The sequence below is a fragment of the Pseudophryne corroboree genome, chromosome 6, assembly GCF_028390025.1.
Source record: "Pseudophryne corroboree isolate aPseCor3 chromosome 6, aPseCor3.hap2, whole genome shotgun sequence".
In the NCBI taxonomy this organism is placed as follows: domain Eukaryota; kingdom Metazoa; phylum Chordata; class Amphibia; order Anura; family Myobatrachidae; genus Pseudophryne; species Pseudophryne corroboree.
In genome coordinates, this window is record NC_086449.1 from 687,419,547 (window position 1) to 687,436,772 (window position 17,226).

General features: G+C 36.2%; 1 pseudogene; it reads right to left on the reverse strand.

Annotated features, from left to right (window-relative positions):
- Positions 1-16,561: 16,561 nt before the first annotated feature.
- On the reverse strand, positions 16,562-16,680 carry LOC134937497 (5S ribosomal RNA; annotated as a pseudogene).
- Between the last annotated feature and the right edge of the window lie 546 nt (positions 16,681-17,226).

The window sequence follows — 17,226 nt, forward strand, 5'->3', positions numbered from 1 at the left end:
CACACCGTTTTTAATTTATACCCTTTTTTGGTTTCTGAATGGATGATCTTAAAATTGGTACGCTAAATGTGGGTGGCATTAATTCCCCGGCTAAACGCCGAAAAATACTCTTGTACTTATCCAAAAAAAATATTAATATTGCTTTTCTACAGGAAACTCACTTGACACAACAAGAGTCTTTGAAATTGCAGATGTCACATTGGTCACTTATAGCGGCAGCCCCATACAACTCCAAATCTAGAGGAGTTGTGCTGATAGCAAAGCGTAACCTGAACATACAAGTTCTTTCTTCTGATATAGACCCTAACGGTCATTTTCTAATTGTTAAATTATCCATTAATTCCCATGCATTCATCTTTTGCAATGTATATGCCCCAAATGTATACAGCAAAGCCTTCTTCCAGACGCTCCTAGTTAAATTAACTCCCTACACCAATGATAACCTTCTGATATGTGGAGATTTCAACTTAATTTCCTCTGCTTATTTAGACCGCTCCAATACATTTAAGACATCCCTACACCTTCCTAAACTCGGGATACCTCTTTTCTCTGAAAATCTTCAGGTAATTGATATATGGCGTGCACTACATCCTATTGAAAGAGAGTTTTCTTGCCACTCCGCAGCTTATGATACATTCTCTAGAATAGACTATATGCTTATTTCACAACACCTTTTCCCAACAGTAACAGAATCAAACATCGAACCTATTTTTATTTCTGACCACGCTTTAATTTGGTTTACCTTTGTATTTCAACCTAAACATACATCGACTCCTCAATGTAGATTCCCATCCCATTTATCTAATTCAACGAAGTTTTGCGATCACTTACAGGGGGTTTGGGATTCCTTTTATTTTACAAATCAACTACACTCCGAAACAGAGCCTCCCTTATTTTGGCAAACAGCAAAATCAGTACTCTAAGGTGACATTATCTCATACACTACAGCTCAAAAAAAAAGTATGCCCAATCTTACTTAGAGATGCAACACTCCCTTTCTGAAGCCTATCAAACTTTTAAAACTCAACCCTCTCCTCTCACGAAAACTGTATACTCTACAATAAAACTTCAATTTAATGAGTTCCTCTCTGCAATGGGGGATAAATACAAATTTCAAGTTGACTTTCGTTTTCATAAGTATGGAAATAAAATAGGCAAACTCCTTACTAATATCTTGAAAGGGACCTCCCCGCCCATGATGGTACATCCCTTGAAACTCCCTGATGGCTCCCTAACTACCGATCCTCAATGTATAGCCAAAATCATTAAGTCATTCTACGAATCTCTTTATTCTGAATGCACACCTTCTCACAATGAGTTTCTTCCATCTTGGTCTTTCCCCCCTCTCCCTCAAATACCTTCTACCTTTTCAGACTCTCTCACCGAACCTATTACGTTAGAAGAGGTACGTTTTGCAGTTAACCACTTAAAACCCAAAAAAGCCCCTGGACCAGACAGTTTTTCTAGCGAATTTTACAAGTTATTATTAGACAAAATTGATAAACACCTCCTGGCATTGTACAACTCTATAATTCAGTCTGGGTCCCTCCCCCTATATTTTAATAGCGCTATCATTAAGGTTCTCCTAAAACCTGGTCGTGACTCCTCTCTTCCCAGTTCTTATCGCCCAATTTCGCTTTTAAATTTAGATTACAAAATCCTTACAAAATTTTGGCCGATCGTCTTAAATTCTCCCTCCCTCACATAATCCATCCAGACCAATCTGGTTTTATCTGGGGCCGTCACTCCGTAATTAACATACGCAAAGTGATTTCTGTGATACAACACTTAAAATTACTTCCCTCACCTACTCATACGATTATACTAACTTTGGACGCAGTAAAAGCTTTCGATCTCTTGCCCTGGTCCCATCTTTTTAAATCTATGCAGCTTTTTGGTTTCTCCTCAACTTTTATCTCAATTATCCAAACTTTATACACTTCACCTGTTTCACAGCTCTACTGTAATGGTCAATTATCAACTCCCTTTACTGTCTCTCGAGGTACACATCAGGGGTGTCCCCTCTCTCCTTTACTCTTCGCTATAGCTATCGAGCCTTTGGCAATCTCTATCAGGAATGCCCCTCATATTCAAGGTATTTCAACTGGTGATGTCACATTAAAAATTGCCCTTTACGCAGATGATTTATTGCTATTTTTGAGCGAACCTTCTACCTCCCTACCCTCTTTATTCTCCTTAATATCCAACTTTGGCGCTCAAGCAGGATTTAAGATAAATACCTCCAAGTCGGAAATTCTAACAATTAACGATCCAAATACCATTGCATTACTTCCCTCTGACTCCATATATTTACCTTCACTCAAAGCAGATATTAAATATTTAGGCTTACGTATTCCATCTGATCTTTCCTCTCTATATAGACTCAATTTTACTCCAACTATCTCGAAAATATTTTTACTTTATGAATCTTGGATTAACTTACCATTATCTATCCTAGGCAGAATAGCAATTGTTAAGAGTATCATTTTCCCGATTTTTTTTTATCTATTGCAAATGTTGCCGATTAGTCTTTCTGCTTCGGATTTAAAACGTTTCGATCAGCTTACATCAAAGTTCTTATGGCAAAATAAGCGCCCTAGAATTGCTTTTCAGAAACTACAAACTCATAGATCCCACGGAGGTAAGTCCCTTCCGAATCTAAAACTTTATACCCTTGCCACTCATTTTAGATACATTTCCGACTGGTTGCTCTCTAAATCCTCTTACACTTCTTACACCTTAGACACAGCACTCTTTAGTCTATACTCTCCTAGTGTTCTACTTCATTCCAAGAAATCTGACATTCCCCTCCACATTTTACATCATGTTATATTCCACGACACTTACTCAGCTTGGTTGTCTATCAATAAAAAACTAACAAGAAAACCATCTTCTTCTCCATATAACACACTTTGGGGAAATCCTTCGTTTTCTCCTTCACTTTACAACCCAATCTTCCTCATGTGGAAAGAAAAAGGCCTATCTCTCACTTCGCAAGTCTTTGACCCTGGAGGCAATACACTCACTTTTTCTACCCTTCAACAACAATACTCTTTACATACGTCTAATTTCTTCATGTTTTTACAGGCACGACACTATGTTCTCTCTTTAGATTCTAGCACTCGGAATTTACACTCTACTGATCCTATCAACTCCCTTCTTCGCCTTCTTAACAGCATATCCTATCGTACGAAATTTCTTTAATCTATGCTTTTGCCTACCTCCACTACAAAACCATGGCAATCCCTAGCATTAACATGGCAAACTGATATCCCTGACATTGAATCCACCTTGATACTCACTAAACACTGTCATAAGACTTTTACATATTTGAAATCCTCATATCTTCAAGAGGTGCATTGGAAGACCATTCACAGAGCCTATATTTCCCCAGCACAAATACATCATATGTCATCGAACACATCTGATGCATGTTTAAAATGCCACATATCTCATGCCACCTTTTTCCATTGTTTTTGGGAATGCGGTAAGATAAGGCGGTTCTGGAACAAGGTAACTGTATATATAAACTTTTTATTTTCCGCATATATACGCCCCGACCCGTTAGCATACTTATGCGCAAATTTCAAAAATTGGCTTCCCAATCAGACCCTTTCCCTCCATATTCCATTGCTGGTGACCATTGTGACACTTGCAAAGAAAATTATTCTTATACACTGGATTTTTCCCTCATCCCCTACCTTACAAGAACTTAAATTAAAGCTACTTCAACACCTCTATTTTGATAGAAATAATACTTTCCCTGATATTGGCAAACATGTTGAGAAGTTTTATGCTAAATGGTCGCCTTTTATACAATCCCTAGATTTGCCTACTCAGGATCGTATTATGAAAGTATATGAAAACACAGAATGGCACTTATTACGCATTCTCGCTATATCTTAATACTACATGCACTTACACTTTGATTCACTCGATAAGTTTTTTTTTTCTGTGTCTCTCTATACTACGAAAGATACCATTCTCTTATTTAAGATCAGACATCTCCCTTTCCCTTCCAACCCTCCCCCTGTCACTCCTCTTTCCCTATTGTTTCCATTAATGCTGTCATTATTGTTTTAACAAATGTATTATGCTCGAATCCTCAACTGCAACATAACATGCAATGTCTGTGTTGTCGATTTCTAATGACTTATGTTATGGGTTGTAGCATACAACAACACAAAGTTTATTTCTTTATATTTGGATTCTTTCATTCTGTTTCATGACGATACTGCTTCTGTATTGTATGTACCTTTATCTTCAAACAATAAAAAATTGTACTTTAAACCATGCCTGTGTTGCCCGCTACAGTGAACTAAGTGGTGGTTAATTGACCATAACAGTGTCAATGACTACCAATACAGTGATATAGTGCAGGATGGGAACATGAGTGTGTGGCGGTGGTAGGGAAAGTGGGGTAGGATATGTGGGGTGGAAAATGGGGAATACTGTTCGCTCTTCAGTGTCATGTTCTTTCATAAAAACTGAGCAATTTTGTAGTTCTCATTAAACCCCATCGGGTGTAGAGTCCGTAACTGGAATATCCAGAACATCTCTCTTCATGAAAGTTTATTGGCTAAGTCGCCTCCTCTTTCTCCCAGTTTGACCAATTTGATGGCTTTAAAAGTTAGTGATTCCGGATTAGACTTGTGTGTTATGTTAAAATGTTTTGAGACAGCATGAGATTCCACCTTGTTCTGTATGTTTCGGATATGTTCTTGTATCCTCATTTTCAATGGTCTTTTCATTTTTCCGACATATTGCTTTCCACAGTCTCATTCCAACAAATATATGACAGATTGGGTGTTACAAAATGATAAAGTCTTTAATTTTATACTCCTTTTTTTCTGAGTCCGTGAAGGTCTTCCTAACCACATGTAGGAACTTGCATATGTGCATTTAGGTAGTAAACGACTCTCCTCTTGTGCATTAGTTAACATACTTGGGGCCAAAATGTCCTTTAGATTCCGTGATTTTCTCAAAATAATTTCAGGGCGTGGAGGTAAAAGTTCTTTGAGAATCGGGTCCATTAGTAAAATTCCCCAATAGTCATTGAGTGAATTGCCAATGGACGCCTCTTGCCGGTTGTATAATCTTTTTATTTTCTCTATGTTTATATTCCAGCAGTTTTGATATTTCCAAAGTTTTTGGCTTTAGTCATCCACATGTACATGTCTTTCCATCCAACGTCTTTCAATACGTTTAATACAGAGATGGTATCTTTTAAATAATAATTATTTCACATAGGTTTTTAGAAAAACATCGTCATATTCAGATAGATTCGAGGTAAGTCAGTCAATACCTGCCACTATTGGTCTTCCTGGTGGGTTGGACTGATTTTTGTGAATTTTTGGCAGAAAGTGAAATATAGGGGTAGTGGGGTCTAATCTCATTAAATATTGAAATTCACTTTTAGTGATAGTGTCTGTACATAAACCGTGTAATAATAGTATTCGTAATTCTTCAACAAATGCATCTTTCAGATCGCCTATTAATTTTTCATATGAGGTTTCATTCCCCAATAATCTTAAGGCTTCTTTGGTGTATTTGTCGCGATCCATTATGACCAGGCCCTCCCCCCTTTGTCAGCTTGTTTTATGAATATGCCGTTGTTCTTTTGTAGGTTTTTAAGTGCTTCACTTTCTTGGTTTGTGATGTTCTTCTCCTTCATTTTCTCTTATTAGGTTTCACAAAGGTCCAGTCAGTTCATAACAGACTTTAAGATTGCTCCCTTTGGAATCTAACGGGTAGTATTTCGATACCAGTTTCAGATCTGATTTCAACTGATTCTCATAATTGCTGATGATGGCATCTTCCTTCCTAAGAAAATGTCTTTTGAGAGTTAATTTCGTTAAAAATTTATTTAAGTCAATGAATGTTTCAAATTTGTTAACACCTCCCATGGTAGCAAAAGTGAGGCCCTTGTTGAGTAAGGATACCTCTGGTTTCGTCAATATATGTTTTGATAGAATGAATATCCCTTTTTATCTTAGATCCGTTGTTAGTGTTCTTTTCTTGATCTCTCTCCCTCCTGCTGCCCCAATTTACTCTTCTTCTGTGTAGCATCTTTTTAGTGGCGATGCTTGTCTGTAATCTTCTTTTAGTGTATTCCTCATTATTTCTTTTGGCCTTGTTCCTAATCATTGGGGTAAAAAAACTTGGTCGGTATTTGATCCCAATCTCTGTAGGGCTGTGAATCTGTTTGATGTCCCTGTGTTTGAGGATGGAGTTGTCACATCTGAATTCTGTCTTGGTTTTCCTTTTATGGGTACTGTTTTCCAATATGATTTAACTGTTCTGTCGTTTGGTTGTCCTGTTGCTCCAAATCTCCTCCAATTCTTGATTCGTCCTTGTTCATAATCGTATTTGTCCCTGAGAAAATTTTTCTCTTTGCCTTTAGTGACCTCTTCTTCAATGCATTCTAGTTTTTTGATGAGGACTTTCTCATTGATGTTGTAATCTTCTTTGCCTTTAAATGGTTCCAGTTCTGCCTCTTTGTTTTTGATACTGTTCTCCAATTCTGATAGATATTTTTTCTTCTCCTCAACTAGGAGTTTCATCAGATCAATAGAACAGTTGTGCAACACTTTATCCCATTTTTCTAAAAAGGTTGTATCAAGATTGCCAAATGTGGGTTGTTTGGAAATTCTCAGACCTCTTGGTGTTTTATCAACTGATATATAGTGTTCTAGGCCCTTTATATCCCACCACGTTTTTACTTCTTTAGTGAGGAGTCTCTCTATTCCCCAGAACAAATCATCTAAGTCGCAAGGTGGGAGGGGTTCACTATTAGGTTTTTTCTCATTATATATTTTTTTGACACCAATCAATTCTCTTTGTTGTTCAATCTGAATTTCTTAACGTAATTATAATGCTAAATTATTTCCCAGGCTACAGTAATTATTGTTACCAATAAAAATCACAACAAAATGGAAAAACTGTCCCACAAATGAAAATTAAGATAAAGACTCTGCAACCCAACATATATGGCTGTTCTGCTTTGACACTCCCGATATATAGGGTGTCTGCTGATCCCCCAAGTAATACTGGGATGGTAAATCCCTAAATTAATTGAATTTAGGAAGGAAAAGGATGGGGGTAGCGACCGCTGGTGTCTATAAATAAATAAAAAATACTTAAAACAATTAAAACATTTATTAAGAATTCACAATCTTTTTCTAAAAATGGGATACAAGGTAATTTCACATATATAAAAAAAAGGACATAAAGTGCAGAAAGTTAAAGTGCTTATCTGAGTCAGAGGTCAAATGCTGCCCCATCATACAGACTTCATCAAGTAGTAAAGGCAGAGTGGGACTGGGCTCATATTTATACCTGCACTGCTCTTAACTCAATTATGACATCATATCCTGTTTAATAAAGGTCTATTTTACTATGTAATAAACTTCAAATATAAATATAACTTCCTCCCTGTGGGCAGATGCTATAGCAAACCACATGAAAAACGAGAGTTTTGGAGCTTAAAATAATGTACAGAACATCTTTAAAAGTTAAGTTTCTGTGTATTGGTGGCACTTTCGCCACACTTCCGGTGTCCGAGTGCATTGAAAGTCCGGAGCACGTCACTTCCGCCCCACTTCCGGATTGTTGCCGTGCATGTGCATGCCTTCTCTTACGGTCTCAGTCAAAGTAGAGCCTTAGCTTCTGCTGTGTATATGTCTCCTGATGCGGTGGCCATCTTTCATTAGGTTTCTCTATATGGTTTATGGTGGAGGCCATTTTCTAGTAGCTTGTGGCACTCATGATATAGGACCTTTTCACATGTCCAGGGGCCATTTCCATGGTGGTTAGTGGGAAAAGGAAAACACATTGTAAATTCTCATATACAGTAGTGCTAATATTGCTATCGCTATGATTAATATTAGTAACATTTTGTCAAATACCATGTATATATGGAATCAATATAGTATTAGGTCTATTTAGAAAAATGTAAATACTGGTAATTGAATGTAGAGATATGTAAAAATAAGTGTATAAATAAACATGCATGGAAAAATATCTATATAAAAATATAAATATAAATATATAAATATATAAAGAAATATATATATATATATATAAAAATATATAAAAAAAACAAATATATAAAGATAAACAAAAATAGAGATTTAAAGAGGATTGTGATAGTGCCATGACAATTAACATTTTTAATATATCAGTGATATTAAATATTAAAGTGAATACGTGCACTATTGTATAGCATTTGTTGTAATGGTGCTTTTATGTATTAAAGTGAATATGTGCACTATTGTATAGCTTTGTCATAATGGTGATTCTATGTGTATTGATATATAAATTTTTTGTGTTATCTAGTATGCATAGACAGCATATTCAGTATTACAAGTTTAGTTTACAGCACCTGATCTTCCCAGGTGGTCTGCCTTGCTCGTACTGATCAGGCCCAACACTGCTTTGCTTCCAAGTTCGGTCAAGATTGGGCCTTTCCAATGTGGTTTGACTGTAGGATATTTTCTTTTTTAACCATGCCTGTGTTGCCCGCTGCAGTGAACTAAGTGGTGGTTAATTGACCATAACAGTGTCAATGACTACCAATACAGTGATATAGTGCAGGATGGGAACATGGGTGTGTGGCGGTGGTAGGGAAAGTGGGGTAGGATATGTGGGGTGGAAAATGGGGAATACTGTTCGCTCTTCAGTGTCATGTTCTTTCATAAAAACGGAGCAATTTCGTAGTTCTCATTAAACCCCATCGGGTGTAGAGTCCGTAACTGGAATATCCAGAACATCTCTCTTCATGAAAGTTTATTGGCTAAGTCGCCTCCTCTTTCTCCCAGTTTGACCAATTTGATGGCTTTAAAAGTTAGTGATTCCGGATTAGACTTGTGTGTTATGTTAAAATGTTTTGAGACAGCATGAGATTCCACCTTGTTCTGTATGTATCGGATATGTTCTTGTATCCTCATTTTCAATGGTCTTTTCATTTTTCCGACATATTGCTTTCCACAGTCTCATTCCAACAAATATATGACAGATTGGGTGTTATAAAATGATAAAGTCTTTAATTTTATACTCCTTTTTTTCTGAGTCCGTGAAGGTCTTCCTAACCACATGTAGGAACTTGCATATGTGCATTTAGGTAGTAAACGACTCTCCTCTTGTGCATTAGTTAACATACTTGGGGCCAAAATGTCCTTTAGATTCCGTGATTTTCTCAAAATAATTTCAGGGCGTGGAGGTAAAAGTTCTTTGAGAATCGGGTCCATTAGTAAAATTCCCCAATGGTCATTGAGTGAATTGCCAATGGACGCCTCTTGCCGGTTGTATGTTGTAATGAACGCCGTACAATCTTTTTATTTTCTCTATGTTTAAATTCCAGCAGTTTTGATATTTCCAAAGTTTTTGGCTTTAGTCATCCACATGTACGTGTCTTTCCATCCAAGGTCTTTCAATACGTTTAATACAGAGATGGTATCTTTTAAATAATAATTATTTCACATAGGTTTTTAGAAAAACATCGGCATATTCAGATAGATTCGAGGTAAGTCAGTCAATACCTGCCACTATTGGTCTTCGTGGTGGGTTGGACTGATTTTTGTGAATTTTTGGCAGAAAGTGAAATATAGGGGTAGTGGGGTCTAATCTCATTAAATATTGAAATTTACTTTTAGTGATAGTGTCTGTACATAAACCGTGTAATAATAGTATTCGTAATTCTTCAACAAATGCATCTTTCAGATCGCCTATTAATTTTTCATATGAGGTTTCATTCCCCAATAATCTTAAGGCTTCTTTGGTGTATTTGTCGCTAACCATTATGACCAGGCCCTCCCCCCTTTGTCAGCTTGTTTTATGAATATGCCGTTGTTCTTTTGTAGGTTTTTAAGTGCTTCACTTTCTTGGTTTGTGATGTTCTTCTCCTTCATTTTCTCTTATTAGGTTTCACAAAGGTCCAGTCAGTTCATAACAGACTTTAAGATTGCTCCCTTTGGAATCTAACGGGTAGTATTTCGATACCAGTTTCAGATCTGATTTCAACTGATTCTCATAATTGCTGATGATGGCATCTTCCTTCCTAAGAAAATGTCTTTTGAGAGTTAATTTCCTTAAAAATTTATTTAAGTCAATGAATGTTTCAAATTTGTTAACACCTCCCATGGTAGCAAAAGTGAGGCCCTTGTTGAGTAAGGATACCTCTGGTTTCGTCAATATATGTTTTGATAGAATGAATATCCCTTTTTATCTTAGATCCGTTGTTAGTGTTCTTTTCTTGATCTCTCTCCCTCTTGCTGCCCCAATTTACTCTTCTTCTGTGTAGCATCTTTTTAGTGGCGATGCTCGTCTGTAATCTTCTTTTAGTGTATTCCTCATTATTTCTTTTGGCCTTGTTCCTAATCATTGGGGTAAAAAAACTTGGTCGGTATTTGATCCCAATCTCTGTAGGGCTGTGAATCTGTTTGATGTCCCTGTGTTTGAGGATGGAGTTGTCACATCTGAATTCTGTCTTGGTTTTCCTTTTATGGGTACTGTTTTCCAATATGATTTAACTGTTCTGTCGTTTGGTTGTCCTGTTGCTCCAAATCTACTCCAATTCTTGATTCATCCTTGTTCATAATCGTATTTGTCCCTGAGAAAATTTTTCTCTTTGCCTTTAGTGACCTCTTCTTCAATGCATTCTAGTTTTTTGATGAGGACTTTCTCATTGATGTTGTAATCTTCTTTGCCTTTAAATGGTTCCAGTTCTGCCTCTTTGTTTTTGATACTGTTCTCCAATTCTGATAGATATTTTTTCTTCTCCTCAACTAGGAGTTTCATCAGATCAATAGAACAGTTGTGCAACACTTTATCCCATTTTTCTAAAAAGGTTGTATCAAGATTGCCAAATGTGGGTTGTTTGGAAATTCTCAGACCTCTTGGTGTTTTATCAACTGATATATAGTGTTCTAGGCCCTTTATATCCCACCACGTTTTTACTTCTTTAGTGAGGAGTCTCTCTATTCCCCAGAACAAATCATCTAAGTCGCAAGGTGGGAGGGGTTCACTATTAGGTTTTTTCTCATTATATATTTTTTTTGACACCAATCAATTCTCTTTGTTGTTCAATCTGAATTTCTTAACGTAATTATAATGCTAAATTATTTCCCAGGCTACAGTAATTATTGTTACCAATCAAAATCACAAAAAAATGGAAAAACTGTCCCACAAATGAAAATTAAGATAAAGACTCTGCAACCCAACATATATGGCTGTTCTGCTTTGACACTCCCGATATATAGGGTGTCTGCTGATCCCCCAAGTAATACTGGGATGGTAAATCCCTAAATTAATTGAATTTAGGAAGGAAAAGGATGGGGGTAGCGACCGCTGGTGTCTATAAATAAATAAAAAATACTTAAAACAATTAAAACATTTATTAAGAATTCACAATCTTTTTCTAAAAATGGGATACAAGGTAATTTCACATATATAAAAAAAGGACATAAAGTGCAAAAAGTTAAAGTGCTTATCTGAGTCAGAGGTCAAATGCTGCCCCATCATACAGACTTCATCAAGTAGTAAAGGCAGAGTGGGACTGGGCTCATATTTATACCTGCACTGCTCTTAACTCAATTATGACATCATATCCTGTTTAATAAAGGTCTATTTTACTATGTAATAAACTTCAAATATAAATATAACTTCCTCCCTGTGGGCAGATGCTATAGCAAACCACATGAAAAACGAGAGTTTTGGAGCTTAAAATAATGTACAGAACATCTTTAAAAGTTCAGTTTCTGTGTATTGGTGGCACTTTCGCCACACTACCGGTGTCCGAGTGCATTGAAAGTCCGGAGCACGTCACTTCCGCCCCACTTCCGGATTGTTGCCGTGCATGTGCATGCCTTCTCTTATGGTCTCAGTCAAAGTAGAGCCTTAGCTTCTGCTGTGTATATGTCTCCTGATGCGGTGGCCATCTTTCATTAGGTTTCTCTATATGGTTTATGGTGGAGGCCATTTTCTAGTAGCTTGTGGCACTCATGATATAGGACCTTTTCACATGTCCAGGGGCCATTTCCATAGTGGTTAGTGGGAAAAGGAAAACACATTGTAAATTCTCATATACAGTAGTGCTAATATTGCTATCGCTATGATTAATATTAGTAACATTTTGTCAAATACCATGTATATATGGAAACAATGTAGTATTAGGTCTATTTAGAAAAATTTAAATACTGGTAATTGAATGTAGAGATATGTAAAAATAAGTGTATAAATAAACATGCATGGAAAAATATCTATATAAAAATATAAATATAAATATATAAATATATAAAAAAATATATATATAAAAATATATAAAAATGTATACAAATATATAAAGATAAACAAAAATAGAGATTTAAAGAGGATTGTGATAGTGCCATGACAATTAACATTTTTAATATATCAGTGATATTAAATATTAAAGTGAATACGTGCACTATTGTATAGCATTTGTTGTAATGGTGCTTTTATGTATTAAAGTGAATATGTGCACTATTGTATAGCTTTGTCATAATGGTGATTCTATGTGTATTGATATATTAATTTTTTGTTTTATCTAGTATGCATAGACAGCATATTCAGTATTACAAGTTTAGTTTACAGCACCTGATCTTCCCAGGTGGTCTGCCTTGCTCGTACTGATCAGGCCCAACACTGCTTTGCTTCCAAGTTCGGTCAAGATTGGGCCTTTCCAATGTGGTTTGACTGTAGGATATTTTCTTTTTTAACCATGCCTGTGTTGCCCGCTGCAGTGAACTAAGTGGTGGTTAATTGACCATAACAGTGTCAATGACTACCAATACAGTGATATAGTGCAGGATGGGAACATGAGTGTGTGGCGGTGGTAGGGAAAGTGGGGTAGGATATGTGGGGTGGAAAATGGGGAATACTGTTCGCTCTTCAGTGTCATGTTCTTTCATAAAAATGGAGCAATTTCGTAGTTCTCATTAAACCCCATCGGGTGTAGAGTCCGTAACTGGAATATCCAGAACATCTCTCTTCATGAAAGTTTATTGGCTAAGTCGCCTCCTCTTTCTCCCAGTTTGACCAATTTGATTGCTTTAAAAGTTAGTGATTCCGGATTAGACTTGTGTGTTATGTTAAAATGTTTTGAGACAGCATGAGATTCCACCTTGTTCTGTATGTTTCGGATATGTTCTTGTATCCTCATTTTCAATGGTCTTTTCATTTTTCCGACATATTGCTTTCCACAGTCTCATTCCAACAAATATATGACAGATTGGGTTTAACAATTGATAAAGTCTTTAATTTTATACTCCTTTTTTTCTGAGTCCGTGAAGGTCTTCCTAACCAGATGTAGGAACTTGCATATGTGCATTTAGGTAGTAAACGACTCTCCACTTGTGCATTAGTTAACATACTTGGGGCCAAAATGTCCGTTAGATTCCGTGATTTTCTGAAAATAATTTCAGTGCGTGGAGGTAAAAGTTCTTTGAGAATCGGGTCAATTAGTACAATTCCCCAATGGTCATTGAGTGAATTGCCAATGGACGCCTCTTGCCGGTTGTATGTTGTAATGAACGCAGTACAATCTTTTTATTTTCTCTATGTTTATATTCCAGCAGTTTTGATATTTCCAAAGTTTTGGCTTTAGTCACCCACATGTACGTGTCTTTCCATCCAAGGTCTTTCAATACGTTTAATACAGAGATGGTATCTTTTAAATAAGATGGTAATTATTTCACATAGGTTTTTAGAAAAACATCGGCATATTCAGATAGATTCGAGGTAAGTCAGTCAATACCTGCCACTATTGGTCTTCCTGGTGGGTTGGACTGATTTTTGTGAATTTTTGGCAGAAAGTGAAATATAGTGGTAGTGGGGTCTAATCTCATTAAATATTGAAATTCACTTTTAGTGATAGTGTCTGTACATAAACCGTGTAATAATAGTATTCGTAATTCTTCAACAAATGCATCTTTCAGATCGCCTATTAATTTTTCGCATGAGGTTTCATTCCCCAATAATCTTAAGGCTTCTTTGGTGTATTTGTCGCGATCCATTATGACCAGGCCCTCCCCCCTTTGTCAGCTTGTTTTATGAATATGCCGTTGTTCTTTTGTAGGTTTTTAAGTGCTTCACTTTCTTGGTTTGTGATGTTCTTCTCCTTTATTTTCTCCTGTTAGGTTTCACAAAGGTCCAGTCAGTTCATAATAGACTTTAAGATTGCTCCCTTTGGAATCTAACGGGTAGTATTTCGATACCAGTTTCAGACCTGATTTCGACTGATTCTCATAATTGCTGATGATGGCATCTTCCTTCCTAAGAAAATGTCTTTTGAGAGTTAATTTCCTTAAAAATGTATTTAAGTCAATGAATGTTTCAAATTTGTTAACACCTCCCATGGTAGCAAAAGTGAGGCCCTTGTTGAGTAAGTATGTCCAAGTGTTTGAGGATGGAGTTGTCACATCTGAATTCTGTCTTGGTTTTCCCTTTATGGGTACTGTTTTCCAATATGATTTAACTGTTCTGTCGTTTGGTTGTCCTGTTGCTCCAAATCTACTCCAATTCTTGAAGTGTCCTTGTTCATAATCGTATTTGTCCCTGAGAAAATTTTTCTCTTTGCCTTTAGTGACCTCTTCTTCAATGCGTTCAAGTTTTTTGATGAGGACTTTCTAATTGATGTTGTAATCTTCTTTGCCTTTAAATGGTTCCAGTTCTGCTTCTTTTTTTTTGATACTGTTCTCAAATTCTGATAGACATTTTTTCTTCTCCTCAACTAGGAGTTTCATCAGATCAATAGAACAGTTGTGCAACACTTTATCCCATTTTTCTAAAAAGGTTGTATCAAGATTGACAAATGTGGGTTGTTTGGAAATTCTCAGACCTCTTGGTATTTTATCAACTGATATATAGTGTTCTAGGCCCTTTATATCCCACCACAATTTTACTTCTTTAGTGAGGAGTCTCTCTATTCCCCAGAAAAAAATCATCTAAGTCGCAAGGTGGGAGGGGTTCACTATTAGGTTTTTTCTCATTATATATTTTTTTGACACCAATCAATTCTCTTTGTTGTTCAATCTGAATTTCTTAACGTAATTATAATGCTAAATTATTTCCCAGGCTACAGTAATTATTGTTACCAATAAACATCACAAAAAAACGGAAAAAACTGTCCCACAAATGAAAATTAAGATAAAGACTCTGCAACCCAACATATATGGCTGTTCTGCTTTGACACTCCCGATATATAGGGTGTCTGCTGATCCCCTAAGTAATACTGGGATGGTAAATCCCTAAACTAATTGAATTTAGGAAGGGAAATGATGGGGGTAGTGACCGCTGGTGTCTATAAATAAATAAAAAATACTTAAAACAATTAAAACATTTATTAAGAATTCACAATCTTTTTCTAAAAATGGTATACAAGGTAATTTCACATATATAAAAAAAGGACATAAAGTGCAAAAAGTTAAAGTGCTTATCTGAGTCAGAGGTCAAATGCTGCCCCATCATACAGACTTCATCAAGTAGTAAAGGCAGAGTGGGACTGAGCTCATATTTATACCTGCACTGCTCTTAACCTAATTATGACATCATATCCTGTTTAATAAAGGTCTATTTTAATATGTAATAAACTTCAAATATAAATATAACTTCCTCCCTGTGGGCAGATGCTATAGCAAACCACATGAAAAACGAGAGTTTTGGAGCTTAAAATAATGTACAGAACATCTTTAAAAGTTCAGTTTCTGTGTATTGGTGGCACTTTCGCCACACTTCCGGTGTCCGGGTGCATTGAAAGTCCGGAGCACGTCACTTCTGCCCCACTTCCGGATCGCTACCGTGCATGTGCATGCCTTCTCTTATGGTCTCAGTCAAAGTAGAGCCTTAGCTTCTGCTGTGTATATGTCTCCTGATGTGGCGGCCATCTTTCATTAGGTTTCTCTATATGGTTTATGGTGGAGGCCATTTTCTAGTAGCTTGTGGCACTCATGATATAGGACCTTTTCACATGTCCAGGGGCCGTTTCCATGGTGGTTAGTGGGAAAAGGAAAACACATTGTAAATTCTCATATACAGTAGTGCTAATATTGCAATCGCTATGATTAATATTAGTAACATTTTGTCAAAAACCATGTATATATGGAACCAATATAGTATTAGGTCTATTTAGAAAAATGTAAATACTGGTAATTGAATGTAGAGATATGTAAAAATAAGTATATAAATAAACATGCATGGAAAAATATCTATATAAAAATATAAATATAAATATATAAATATGTAAAGAAATATATATAAAAATATATAAAAATGTATACAAATATATAAAGATAAAAGAAAATAGAGATTTCAAGAGGATTGTGATAGTGCCATGACAATTAACATTTTTAATATATCAGTGATATTAAATATTAAAGTGAATACGTGCACTATTGTATAGCATTTGTTATAATGGTCCTTTTATGTATTAAAGTGAATATGTGCACTATTGTATAGCTTTGTCATAATGGTGCTTCTATGTGTATTGATATATTAATTATTTGTGTTATCTAGTATGCATAGACAGCATATTCGGTATTACCAGTTTAGTTTACAGCACCTGATCTTCCCAGGTGGTCTGCCTTGCTGGTTCTGATCAGGCCCAACACTGCTTTGCTTCCAAGTTCGGTCGAGATTGGGCCTTTCCAGTGTGGTTTGACTGTAGAATATTTTCTTTTTTAACCATGCCTGTGTTGCCCGCTACAGTGAACTAAGTGGTGGTTAATTGACCATAACAGTGTCAATGACTACCAATACAGTGATATAGTGCAGGATGGGAACATGAGTGTGTGGTGGTGGTAGGGAAAGTGGGGTAGGATATGTGGGGTGGAAAATGGGGAATACTGTTCGCTCTTCAGTGTCATGTTCTTTCATAAAAACAGAGCAATTTCATAGTTCTCATTAAACCCCATCGGGTGTAGAGTCCGTAACTGGAATATCCAGAACATCTCTCTACATGAAAGTTTATTTGCTAAGTCGCCTCCTCTTTCTCCCAGTTTGACCAATTTGATGGCTTTAAAAGTTAGTGATTCCGGATTAGACTTGTGTGTTATGTTAAAATGTTTTTAGACAGCATGAGATTCCACCTTGTTCTGTATGTTTCGGATATCTTCTTGTATCCTCATTTTCAATGGTCTTTTCATTTTTCCGACATATTGCTTTCCACAGTCTCATTCCAACAAATATATGACAGATTGGGTGTTACAATTGATA